We start from the raw sequence: 12,264 nt of genomic DNA, 5'->3' as shown, positions 1-12,264 counted from the left end.
CTGAGTCCCAGTTTTGGGGAAAGGGCAGGATATAAATAAATATGATAATAATAATAATAATAACAACTTGAAATTTAGGGATGATCCCAATGATGTAATTAAGCACTATGCATTTAGCATCAACCAGTTCCTCACAACTTGTAATTCAAACATGTGAACACACACACACACACACACACTCTTACTTTCCTGTCTGTTAATCGAGGCAGAAATCTCAGCTAAGGGGGCTTTTCTCACATCAAAATGAACTAAAGGAATTATTCTCTCTCAATTACATTAATCTACCCACTTACTCCTAGCCAGAAGGTGGATACACAGCCAAGAGGAGGTTGAGCCCTGTTGCTACAATGACTGGGAAGGAAGGAGAAAGCTAGGGGTTGACTTCAGATATTTTGTTATCTCAGGATAAGATGACACCCCTTATCAGAAGCTGACAGGCCCTGTAAATGACTCTTACTCAACCACTTGTGACGCAATGGGGTCCTCAGTCATACCTGAGGCAACAAGATCATTTAGAGGATCCAGGTCAGCTTTAGTAAGGTGGGAGGAAGGATAGCCAGGTGGATGCAAGCACTGCCTCACAGCATTAACTGTCTGATGTTATTGTGTCACCTCATTATGTCTAATAGTAGGCCCAGTCCTGGTTGTATTCCACACCTGCTTTAGATGCAATTGGTGGAGGAACTGTTTGAAGATACAGGTCTTCTGACATGACTTGCCATTTGAGCCCCAGAGGCAACTGAGGAAGGAGTGTAATAAAGATTTAATCATAAAGTGATACTGAGATTAGACACACTTATACCTCAACATTAAAAGTTGCTGTGTGATCTCCAGAGGAAATGATCCAAACAATAAAGTCAAAAGCAAATAATGAGAAAGCCAGAAAAAACTGTAGACTCTAGCTGGCTTTTATGTTTTTGTGGATCACATCCCTGGAGAACAGGAAACTACAAATTCAATAAATAAATAAATGTAATTTTTTATTTTTGTGCCACTGTTGTCATTGCAGGTAATTTCTTACTCATTTTGAAAACTTATTTGGTGCCTGTTACAGTTGTCTTCTTGGTTTGATGGGATCCTGCTGGCTGCCTCCTCCAATGACCTTCAAATATTTTCATTAAGGATCTACATCTAGATGAATGATGAATTATATATGATAGCTGCTTTGCTTGCTCAATTGATAGTCTTGTTCCACTGTGTCTACTGCAGCATCAGAATAGAGTTCCAATAATATGGAGTCAGCTGAATCCATGTAAAATGAAATAACCAGGTCAGATAAGCATTGCATAAGTAAAGAAAAACATTTTGAACTCTTGGGAGACTGTTTGAAAGCTTCTTCCAAAATGCATCCAGCAATCATTCCCCGCCCCTCCACACACACACACACACACACACACACACCTTCCATTAGCTTCAACTTATGAATTCCATTTGGTGGCTAACATGAAGGGGGTAACTTGTGAGGAAAGCTTATCTGCTTTCCCCATTTCTCTGTTTTCATATCCACACAGGGTCCAGAAGACAGCTGCTGTTTACCTTGCTTGAAGGCAGGCACACACAACTACAGTCCAATGGCTAGAATAGAATCTCAATTTTACAATCTCTAAATTTTATTTCACTGTCTACTGCAGACAAGCTGCTGCAACCTTACCATCCTTCCAATGTTCATGCTACAAAAACCTCCAGTGAGACAGAAGACAAAGTGAATGGGAATTAAAAAGGCATTGTAAAAAGGAGCTTTTTATTCCTGAGGTATAGCTGTATTGTTAGCTGTGCATAAAAAGTTTTGTGAAACATGCTTTTCTTTTTGGGGATATACTGTAGGAAGCTGTCATTATTCTTTCCATATTGGTACTGCCATAGTACCAATTTTTCTATTAATGAAGTAATGGTCAGGAACACATCTACTCCACTAACCAAGGTGCACCCATATAGCTTATCAAGAGTCTCTAAATCACTGTAATTTGGGATGCCTGTGACAAAACCAGGATGATATCGTAGCTGGAATGTTGAACTTAGGAGTTTATCACATGGCTTAAAAATCCAACTTACCCCTGCCATGTTGAAGTTTCTTTCAGGCTAAAGTTGGGTATTATCACATGCAAAATGCCACTCATGCAGTGGCTGGCTAGAAGCTCCCGGCTCTGCAAACTGGCCAGCTGAGCACAGCTTTTAACCAGAAGTTAGCTGGGATTCAGCCGGGTGGCGGCATCGGTAGCATTTTGTGTGTGGCAATACTTGACTTTATCTCGAAAGACTTCAACACAGCGGGGGTAGATGGGTTTTTAAGCCTGCGATAAAGTCCTTAGACTCTGGGAAACCAGAGTTCGAATCCCACTTGGTGGCCTTGAATAACTCACACTCTCTCTGCCTCAGAGGAAGGCAACAGCTAGTATCCTCTGAACATTCTTTCCAAGAAAGCCCTGTTATAGGTTCACCTAGGGTAATCATAGGTCAGAAATGATTTGAAGGCACAGAAGAAGGAGGAGGAGGAGGAGGGGGGAGGAGAAACCACAATGCAATACTGAATCTCTGTCAAAATGTTACAAACTGAATTTTTTAAAATACTGTATTCAGAAAGATTTTTAAAACATAGGGGTTTTTTATATAAAAATAGTTTTGATATATGTGGTGGGAATTTTAAGCAAACATAGAGATTTGGGTCACCTGGCTTGTCATGTTTTAATTGGGGCTTAGTTTAGAGGTAAGTAAGGACAGAAATAAGGCTCTGTGGATAACAGTCAACCTGACACAGAAGAGCTTTCAAGTATTTAATTCTGCAAACTAAATCATTCTTTTGATGCCTGTGCTGTTCAGCAGGTCCACTGCAGATACTCTTCTCTGTGCGCCCAACTCCTTCAGAACAAGGCTAGGCCACTGATTCAGTGTGAAGGAGGGCACAGAGGTGCAGTAACACCTGTGAAGGAAGGAGTGACAGATTCTACTATAGAAGTACACTTCACAGCAGTCCTGTACCTTTTCCAACAGACACTTCTAGAGAGAGCACCAATCTTCTTCTAAATTTAAACACAGCCTGCTCACTGTTTATATTGTAAATTCCAGTGCTGATGCCAAGCAGAGTTTTTGATTTGATTTTGTTTTGTTAAGATTAGAAAGCATAGAATTCAGTTCTCTCTCTCTTTCTCTGTCATACACACACAGAGAGACACACACATTCACACACAAACACTGTCCAATCCCTCTTGCTTTACAGGAAAGAAAGAATATTTGCATATTTTCAGTGACAAGAAAAAAAAATCCTTTTCTTCTTTTGATCCACTCCCAAAGGGAATCTTTGTGCTTCTCATAAACACCAACCATAAAAAGCCCTGATAACAGAATTATTCATTCCAAAGAAGAATAACTCGTCAAAGAATACAGAAATGGCAAGCCTCAGAATTATTTCAGTGCAATAAATCCAAAAGATAGTTTTCTTTCAATGTCTTTCACTACTCAGATATCCAAATTTAACTGCTTTCTTGCTTCTTCCTGCCCAACCAATCTTCAAAAGAAGACACATGAACAACAATAACAACAACAACACTTATTTGTAATGCCTTTTCCACCAAAGGGTGGAACATCAAATATACAATCAAAAATAAGAATAATAAATTATAATGCTATAAATATACATGAAACCTCCAACATTCCATCCTACCCATCTCAGCAACCCCAGGCACAATTTAGAAGCTCAGTGTGGCAAATCAAAGGGGAAGGCTGTCAACCCCATAGGAAAACAGCTGAGATCCTGGTATATACCATGTTAGCCAAGCTGCCAAGGTGCTGAGAGAGATTAGAGAACAGAGCTCCAAACACAAGCTCCAAAAATTTAAAACGGGCCCTGGCCTAAGCTACATTTTGTATCAGACTTTTTTCTGTTGTGGTTCAGTTGTTCTGGGGGAACCTTAATGCAGGCAGAGGACATTCCCCTTCTTGGCCTTGTGGGGACTAAGACAATGGACAGTAAAATTTAAACCCCATTATGAGCAATACAGTAACTTCTCTCAGGATCCAGGTTGTCTCTGTTCTCTGTGAAGCCACACACTTCACATTCTACCCCTCATGGTTTCAAGGCAGGTCAAAAGTTGCCAACTGTCAAGTCATGATGTTGCAGCAGGCAATTTCCACTATCACATAAAGCTAAAAACCATTCCCCACATTTCCAATGTTTCACTTATTTCGATGTTTCCCACAACAGAAGAACTGCTTCTGCTTTGGGAGATTTTTCCCAAATTACATTTCTCCTAATAAACTTATACAAATTAAGCAAGTTCACAACAATTTCCATCAAGTGCTTTATTCTTATTTCCTTGGTACACAGATTTTGGGCACAGATCTTTTAAGTGGCATTTGGGGAGATGCCAGAGCTACACTTTCTGGACTCAGTGAGTTACTTTCCCTGTGTCTCATGGTCAACACAAATGTCCTTGAATTTATAAAACAGGGGTGAATTTCCCTTAGCCAAGCCTCCTGCCCAAGACGCCAAGCAGAAATCTCACTGCTTCTGAATGAGAAAGAACAACTAACCTCTCTCCCCTTTCCCCACATCTGTGTATGTAAGCTATGAAGGCTTCCTTAAAGCAATATCCACCTTTGTCCCAAAAGGCCTTGCCCTGTGGGGCTTAGACTCTCTCCTACTCTCACACTCCCACCAGCCACTGCCATGATCAACATCTTTCATTAATAATGAGTGTCTGGTTTTTATCAGCTCCAGTCGCCCTAGATTTAGCCCATTATACACTAAAAAGAGCCAGCCACTGGCAGCTGGCAGGTCTTGGAGAGATGAGGCGCTGCAAAACTCTGACAAACAACCCTCCTCACAGCTCTCTGCATACACTGAATATGGTGCAGCCTCAGCTAAGCAAAAGTCAGTTCTTTGCATCTTAATTATTTATTTTCACCATAATGACACCATTTGCTTAAATGGGGATGAAGCTGCCCTGCGCTAAACAAACACAGCAATTCAAACAAAAAGAAGAAGGCTTGTAGCACCAGTGAATGTTCATGCCACAATAAATGCACTCGCCTTTAACAAGAAATGGATTGTGGCAGGAACTGTCATAGTCTCTTAGCTTTTGTTAGTTTTAGAAAGAGCCACCAAGTCTCTGGTTCTCTGCAAAAGGCTAACATGCCTACACTTTTAGAGGAAAAGACAGTCTGTACATCTGAAGAATGTACAACCCATCATTTAAGTTATATATTTTCATTCTTCACCGATTCAGGAATGTGTGGATAAGATTGTCACTATGTGGCACTGGTCTCAGTTATATCCAAATTAGTTTTCCTCTGCTATTCTGTTTTTGTGTAAAGGGGGCAATAAACGTCTTACCTGGCTTCCTTACCAACCCCTGGCCCTCCAAAAATTTTAGACTTCAGTTCCCAGAATCCCAATCTATTGGCCATGCTGCCAAGGCTTCTGGGAGTTGAAGCTCAAAACATCTGGAGGACCAAAGGTTGATAACTTCTACTGAAAGATAGGGGCTAAATCTCCACTGACAGGAAAACCCGGGTTATCATTGGGGCTTCTAGATCCAAGGGAAGGGCAAGCTGTCTGCACAATCAACACCCACAATGGGCCTATATGAGCAGCACTGTCCAGACCCCCCCCCCAGGAGACCCTTCTCCTTCTTTTCCCATGGCTGGGGGGGGGGGGCAATGGCCATCCAGTTGAGCATCAGTGTGCCATAATGATAGTATTGTTGGACTAATGTGTGCTTGATGAGCTATGTGCATGTCTTGAAAAGGAATGGTTGTGCTAATGTGCGTTTGAGTGATCAATCTGCACATCTGCAAAATGAATGCTGGCAGAGGAACCACAGAAACTGGAAAGTGAAAGTGCTGTGGTGGGGAGTTGGGAGGCTCCAGGTGGGAAGAAGTCAGTGGCTTCCCTACCTGCTGACACTATTCCTCTCCCCACACTGGTACACAGTCTGCACACCCAGGGATTCCACCCTGATCCAGAGCAAAGGAGAATTCTTTTACTCCCAAGAATCATACTGGAACACGTAATAGGCCCATGTTTCCCCTGTTTGGATCCCATGCATCATCGGAACAACTCCAAGGGGGAGCACAACCAAAGGTGACTGTGAAGTCTGAGGACTTCCAGTTATTTTGGCCTAAAGTGCCATCAGGCTAGCTAATGGTGAGGGATAATGAACGTTGCAGTTCAGCCCCTTCTGAAAAGTCATATTGTCTCTGCTCTAAGCTTTCCATGATTATGAGGAAATCCCACGATACTCATTTTCCATTTTCTTCTAAGTACTGTACATATTATAAGAGCAGAGGATAGAACTGCATAGTTAGTTATATTTTATGGTGAAACATACTGTGCATGTTCCACCATTTCGGGTCCCACAGGGGTCTGTACTGGGCCCAGTGCTATTCAACATCTTTATCAATGACCTGGATGACAGAATTGGGGGCATACTTATCAAATTTGCAGATGACACAAAATTAGGAGGAGTAGCTAATACCCCAGAGGACAGGATCAAGATTCAAAATGACCTGATCAGACCAGAAAACTGGGCTAAAGCTAAAAAAATGAAATTCAGCACGGAGAAATGTAAGGTACTGCACATAGGGCGGAAAAATGAAATGCACAGATATAGGATGGGGGACACCTGGCTGAATGAAACTATGTGAGAAAGGGATCTAGGAGTCCAAGTAGACCACAAGTTGAACATGAGTCAACAGTGCGATGCGGCAGCTAACAAGGCCAATGCGATTTTAGGCTGCATCAATAGAAGTATAGTGTCTAGATCAAGGGAAGTAATAGTGCCATTCTATTCGGCTTTGGTCAGGCCTAACCTGGAATACTGTGTCCAGTTCTGGGCACCACAATTCAAAAAGGACACTGAGAAACTGGAGCGTGTCCAAAGGAGAGCGACTAAAATGGTGAAGGGTCTGGAAACCATGTCCTATGAGGAACAACTTATGGAGCTGGGGATGTTTAGCCTGGAGAAGAGAAGGTCAAGAGGTGATATGATAGCCCTGTTTAAATATTTGAAGGGATGTCATGTTGAGGAGGGAGCAAGCTTATTTTCTGCTGCTCAAGAGATTAGAACGTGAAACAATGGATGCAAACTGCAGGAAAAGAGATTCCACCTCAACATTAGGAGGAACTTCCTGACAGTAAGGGCTGTTCAATAGTGGAAGAAACTCCCTTGGAGTGTAGTGGAGTCTCCTTCCTTAGAGGTCTTCAAACAGAGGCTGGATGGCTATCTGTTGGGGATGCCTTGATTTAGATTTCCTGCATGGCAGGGGGTTGGACTGGATGGCCCTTGCGGTCTCTTCCAACTGTACAATTTTATGACTAGACTGATAAATGATTGGAAAAGCGTCTCCGGATCTTATTTTTAGTAATGTTTCAGATGTATCATAGCTCAAAACTGAAGCAAAAAAAAAGTGTTTGGGGAATGTAAATGGTGAGTTTTTAATAGCTATTTAATAATGTAGTCCATGCCACCAAACAGGAGTTTTTTACTCAGAAAATAAGTCCAAACACTTGCAGCTATGGAGAAGTATTTTCTTTGCATAATGACTGGCACTGATAATACATTTGACTGTCAATCACCATATCTTCCCACCCTGGTCTTATGGAGGTCTTAGAGGTGTCAGCTATGGATTTAAACTGACTCAGAACTTTGGAAACCATTAGCATCATGTTTTCAAGCTCCTGGCTACAGCCATAAGGGCTAAATAATAGTAATAGTAGTAGTAATCTCAATTTTGTAAATATGTCTTGTCAGCTGATTTGATGAAATTATCTAATTGTAACTGACAAAAGATTCCAATCATCTGTAGGTCTATTGACTCAGTGTTCTTCACAAGAATTATCTTACTTATATTCTGAATATTTCAGTATCAGAATTTTCAACCCAGTTTTCTTCATTATGAAAACACAGAGTGCTTTTCCACTGCCTTCTTTGGAGTTACTACCATTATATTCCACTGCAGGTGAGGGAAACAGGAACCTCTCAAGCTTCTACAACCCCTATGTCATTCACTAGGCTGTTGAACATACTATGCTCTGAAAGCAAATACAGTAATAGTACACAGATGCAGAATCTGCTGTAGATATTGTGCTACAGGTTGAGTCTCCTGGAATTCTAAAATCCAAAATATTCCAAAACCAAAACTTACTTCTTGGGTGCTCTTGGGTGCCTGAGCTAGCGATACCTTTGCTTTCTGATGGCTCAGTGTTTACAAACTTTATTTCATGCATAAAACTATTAAAAATATTGTATAAAATTACCTTCAGGCTATGTGTATAATAAGGTGCATATGAAACATTAGCTGAATTTTGTGAATTGACTTATATCCTATCTCCAAGATATCTCATTATTAATGTATATGCAAATACAGGTATTCCAAAATAAAATAAAAAATCTGAAATCCAAAATACTTCTGGTCCCAAGCATTTTTGGATAAGTGAGACTTAACCTGTATCAGCATATACATACATTGTTTTAAACAGACAAGAAATAGAAAACTGGGCAGATTGCCCTATTTGGATGGGCACCCAAACTGGGCTGTAAACTTTGTTGAAATAAATCAGACTTGCTACATTTATATATCCTTCTGTCGTTTATATTTACAAGATAAATGTGGGAGGGAGATGTCAGAAATCTCCAGAAGTGTAATCTATTACTGCTGACTCAAAAATCCTTTCCAAATGCACATCTTTTTGCTTGTCCCTTTAGTGATTATCACAGAACTGCTAGTTTTCTAGAGTTTAACTGGTTCTTCAACTAATCAAACTGCATCATTTTGCACATGTACAAAAAGCCTGTAATGGCAAACACCATGTTCTTTGTTTTTATATTTAGTGTATGCTGCAATTAGTATACCCATATCTTAGAAGAGGTGAATCTCTCTGTATATGAGAGGGGGGAACCCTCTTCTAAGATGGCACCCTTCTACCTGAAGTCTCTATAAATATTGGTACTAAGCAATCTATACTTTTAAAAAAAAAACATAGTCAAGAGAATTCATGAGGAAAATTAGCTAATTCATTTGAGGTTGGAGACACTTTGGTTCTAGACATTGTTTCAGGCTTCAGCTCACAGAAAGCCAGGCAGTATGGCCACAGATAAGGGCTCGTGGGAAATGTAATCTAAAGTATCCGGAGTGCCAAGGTTTCTGTACTTCTGTTTTAAATCAAACTGATTAAATTTAGCCAGGCTAAATGAGGACAGGGAGTCTCTGAGACGTTTCATCCTCAGGGTTGCCATGGGTCAAGATCCACTTGAAGGTGATTAACAACAAAAATGATATCCACTTTACCAAACATTATCATCTTTTCCATGAAGTCACATGATCTCATGATGTGTTCAATGTATGACACCCTGAGTTTAGCCATCTTCACTTTTGGGAGAGTTCAAGCCTGATTTACTAGAGGATGCAGTTATTTGACTGTTTCGCAGTCCATTGTATTTGCAGAACTTTTCTCCATTACCACATTTCATATTAATTGATTTTCTTCTAACTTCCATGAATTTGTCTCATCCTTTTTAAAGAAGTCATCCAAGTTGGCAGCCATCACATATTGGAGCAGTACAAACCATGGATTGTATGGAGAAGTATGTTCTGAATCTCCCACTTTTTTAGCTTCTATAGATAACAATGGGTTCTAGTATCATGAGAGGGGAACGAAAACTTCTCTTTATCTATTTTCTCCATGCTATCTCCACTGTTTTCATTTCTCTCATATCTTCACTTGCTCACCCTAAGCAGCCCAAGCATTCCAACTTTTCCTCACAGAGGAATTGCTCAGTCCCTTGATCATTCTGGTTGCCTTTTTCTGCATTTCTTCCAGCTCTATAATGTCAGTTCATCAACAGTAAATGTATAGCTCCAAGTTTTCCAAAGAAGATTGGTCCTAAGGGGACCAGACGTCTTGTTCACAAAATGTTTCATCTGGACTTCCAGTTTATCTCTTCCCTGCTTGCTTCTCTTCTCAATCCAGTGTCACGCTGGGAGGATTATGATCCAAGGTGCCCCCCTCAATTAACGCAAAAGCCATGGGATCAGGACAGGCTGCCAACTCACCAACAGTAACTATGTCACTAGGGGATTCTTTTATGGCAGTTTGTCCTAATCTATGGCTCACCGAGACATCAGAAAGCCCCAGGGCATATCCAACCAATTGTCTTACCTGTCTTAGTATGATTTTTTTTTTTTGGGGGGGGGGGAACAGCATTAGGATTACAAGAACGAGGGAGAAAGGAAATACTAGAGATGAGAAGGCCAGGGGGGGGTGTGTGGAGAAAAAAGCTCTTTCCTAAATAGAAAGGAAGGAAGGAAGGAAGGAAGGAAGAAAGAAAACAAGGAAAAAAGTGAGAAAATGATTATGGAATATTTTCTTTTAGACTGATGAACAAAACATTTGTCAAGAAGTCGATAATTTCCAGCCCCAAAATCATTTCTAAAAATAACAGAAGAGGAAATAATAGAATAGGACTGGAAGAATGGTTTCAAACAAGAGGGGAAAAAAGATTCCAGCTCAACATTAAGAAGAACGTCTTGACAGAACGTCTTGACACACTCCTTCGGAGGATGGTGGAGTCTCCTTCTTTGGAAGTTTGTAAACAGGCTGGATGGCCATCTGTCAGAAGTACTTTGATTATGAGTTCCTGCATGGCAGGGGTTTGGACTGGATGTCCTTTGGGGGTCTCTTCCAACTCTATGATTCTATGATAAGAATATGTGCAGATTATAAGACCGTTTTAGTTTTCTTTTCTCAATCATTTTATGGAAATAAGTGCATTAGGCTCGCTTGACATTATGAAGTAGTGGAAACACAATAATTTTCTCTGTTTTGCTAATGTTGTTGTTTTGTTCTGTTTTTATTTGGGATTTTATTTTATTTTATTTCCTTGACCTAGCAAAACCGAAGAGGTTCTTTCAATTTAGGACCACTGATCCTTACAATTATGGGCCTTGCAGCTCCAGATATAGCAATACACACACATACACACACACACAAAGTAAATTCAAATTGTAATTACCTTCTCAATAAACTGTACTTTTAATATATCAAAAATGACAATTTTACACCAAAGTTATATATATTGGATTTTGCTCCTAAAGTAACAAAATGTCTTTGAACCTGTCAAAGTGGGTTAATATTTCATTTTTCAGTTTTTCCAAAAATGTATTTTCCCCCTAAATAAACAAGATAAAACAATGTTATCTTTGTTCTCCATAGCTTAAAATTTCTAGAACTTTTACATCTTTAGTAGATACTGGGAAACTTGTTATAAATAGTGTATTACTTGGAATAAGTTATTTTCTTTAATCACAAGGATATGGTTCCAAAGGTAAGTCTCTGTTTCTCTTCCTCTGAGCAAGTCCCCAGAAGCCCCTTAAGGAAGCAGTGAACATAAAGTGTAAAATTGAAGATGTCCTCCAGCACTCTGCCAAGGTGACCTTTTCCTGTGTACTCCAAACCCTACTAAACTATAAAAATAAAAATGAGTGTGAAAAGAAAAATCCGCGTGCCTAATGCCGCGCGCCTCCACCAGCAGTTTTGTAGAACTTCCATCTCCTCCTCTTCCCAATGACCAAAGGATATGGCCCCACTTTAAAATTGTAAGCTCTTACCAAAGCAGAGTGGACAAAGAAAGCAAGGCTTCCCTTTGCAAGGATGTCCCCAGAATTCCTCCACCAGCAGTTTCTGCTGTTTCAGCAGGATCTGGGAGTCCAAGTAGACCACAAGCTGAACATGGGTGAACAGTGTGATGCGGCAGCTAAAAAAGCCAATGCAAATTTTAGGCTGCATCAGTAAGAGTATCGTATCTAGATCAAGGGAAGTAATAGTGCCACTCTATTCTGCTTTGGTCAGGCCCCACCTGGAATAGTGTGTCCAGTTCTGGGCACCACAATTCAAAAAGGATGTTGAAAAACTGGAACGTGTCCAAAGGAGGGAAAGTAAAATGGTGAAAGGTCTAGAAACCATGTCCTATGAGGAACGACTTAAGGAGCTGGGGATGTTTAGCCTGGAGAAGAGAAGGTTAAGAGGTGATATGATAGCCCTGTTTAAATACTTGAAGGGATGCCATACTGAGGAGGGAGCTGACTTGTTTTCACTTGCTCCAGAGACTAGGACCCGGAGCAATGGATGCAAGCTACAAGAAAAGAGATTCCACCTGAACATTAGGAGGAACTTCCTGACAGTAAGGGCTGTCCGACAGTGGAACACACTCCCTCAGAGTGTAGTGGAGTCTCCTTCCTTGGAGGTCTTTAAAAAGAGGCTAGATGGCC

At 40.6% G+C, this 12,264-nt stretch overlaps 1 protein-coding gene across 8 annotated transcripts in view; it reads right to left on the bottom strand.

Annotated features, from left to right (window-relative positions):
- The window catches only part of LOC149315762 (uncharacterized), a 259,568-nt gene that overhangs the window by 111,201 nt on the left and 136,103 nt on the right, over positions 1-12,264 (bottom strand). The window lies entirely within an intron of this gene.

Source organism: Sceloporus occidentalis, unplaced genomic scaffold (genome assembly GCF_023333645.1).
Source record: "Sceloporus occidentalis isolate IW3139 unplaced genomic scaffold, rSceOcc1.0.p SCAF_3, whole genome shotgun sequence".
Lineage (NCBI taxonomy): Eukaryota > Metazoa > Chordata > Lepidosauria > Squamata > Phrynosomatidae > Sceloporus > Sceloporus occidentalis.
This window is presented reverse-complemented; position numbering and strand designations above follow the sequence as displayed.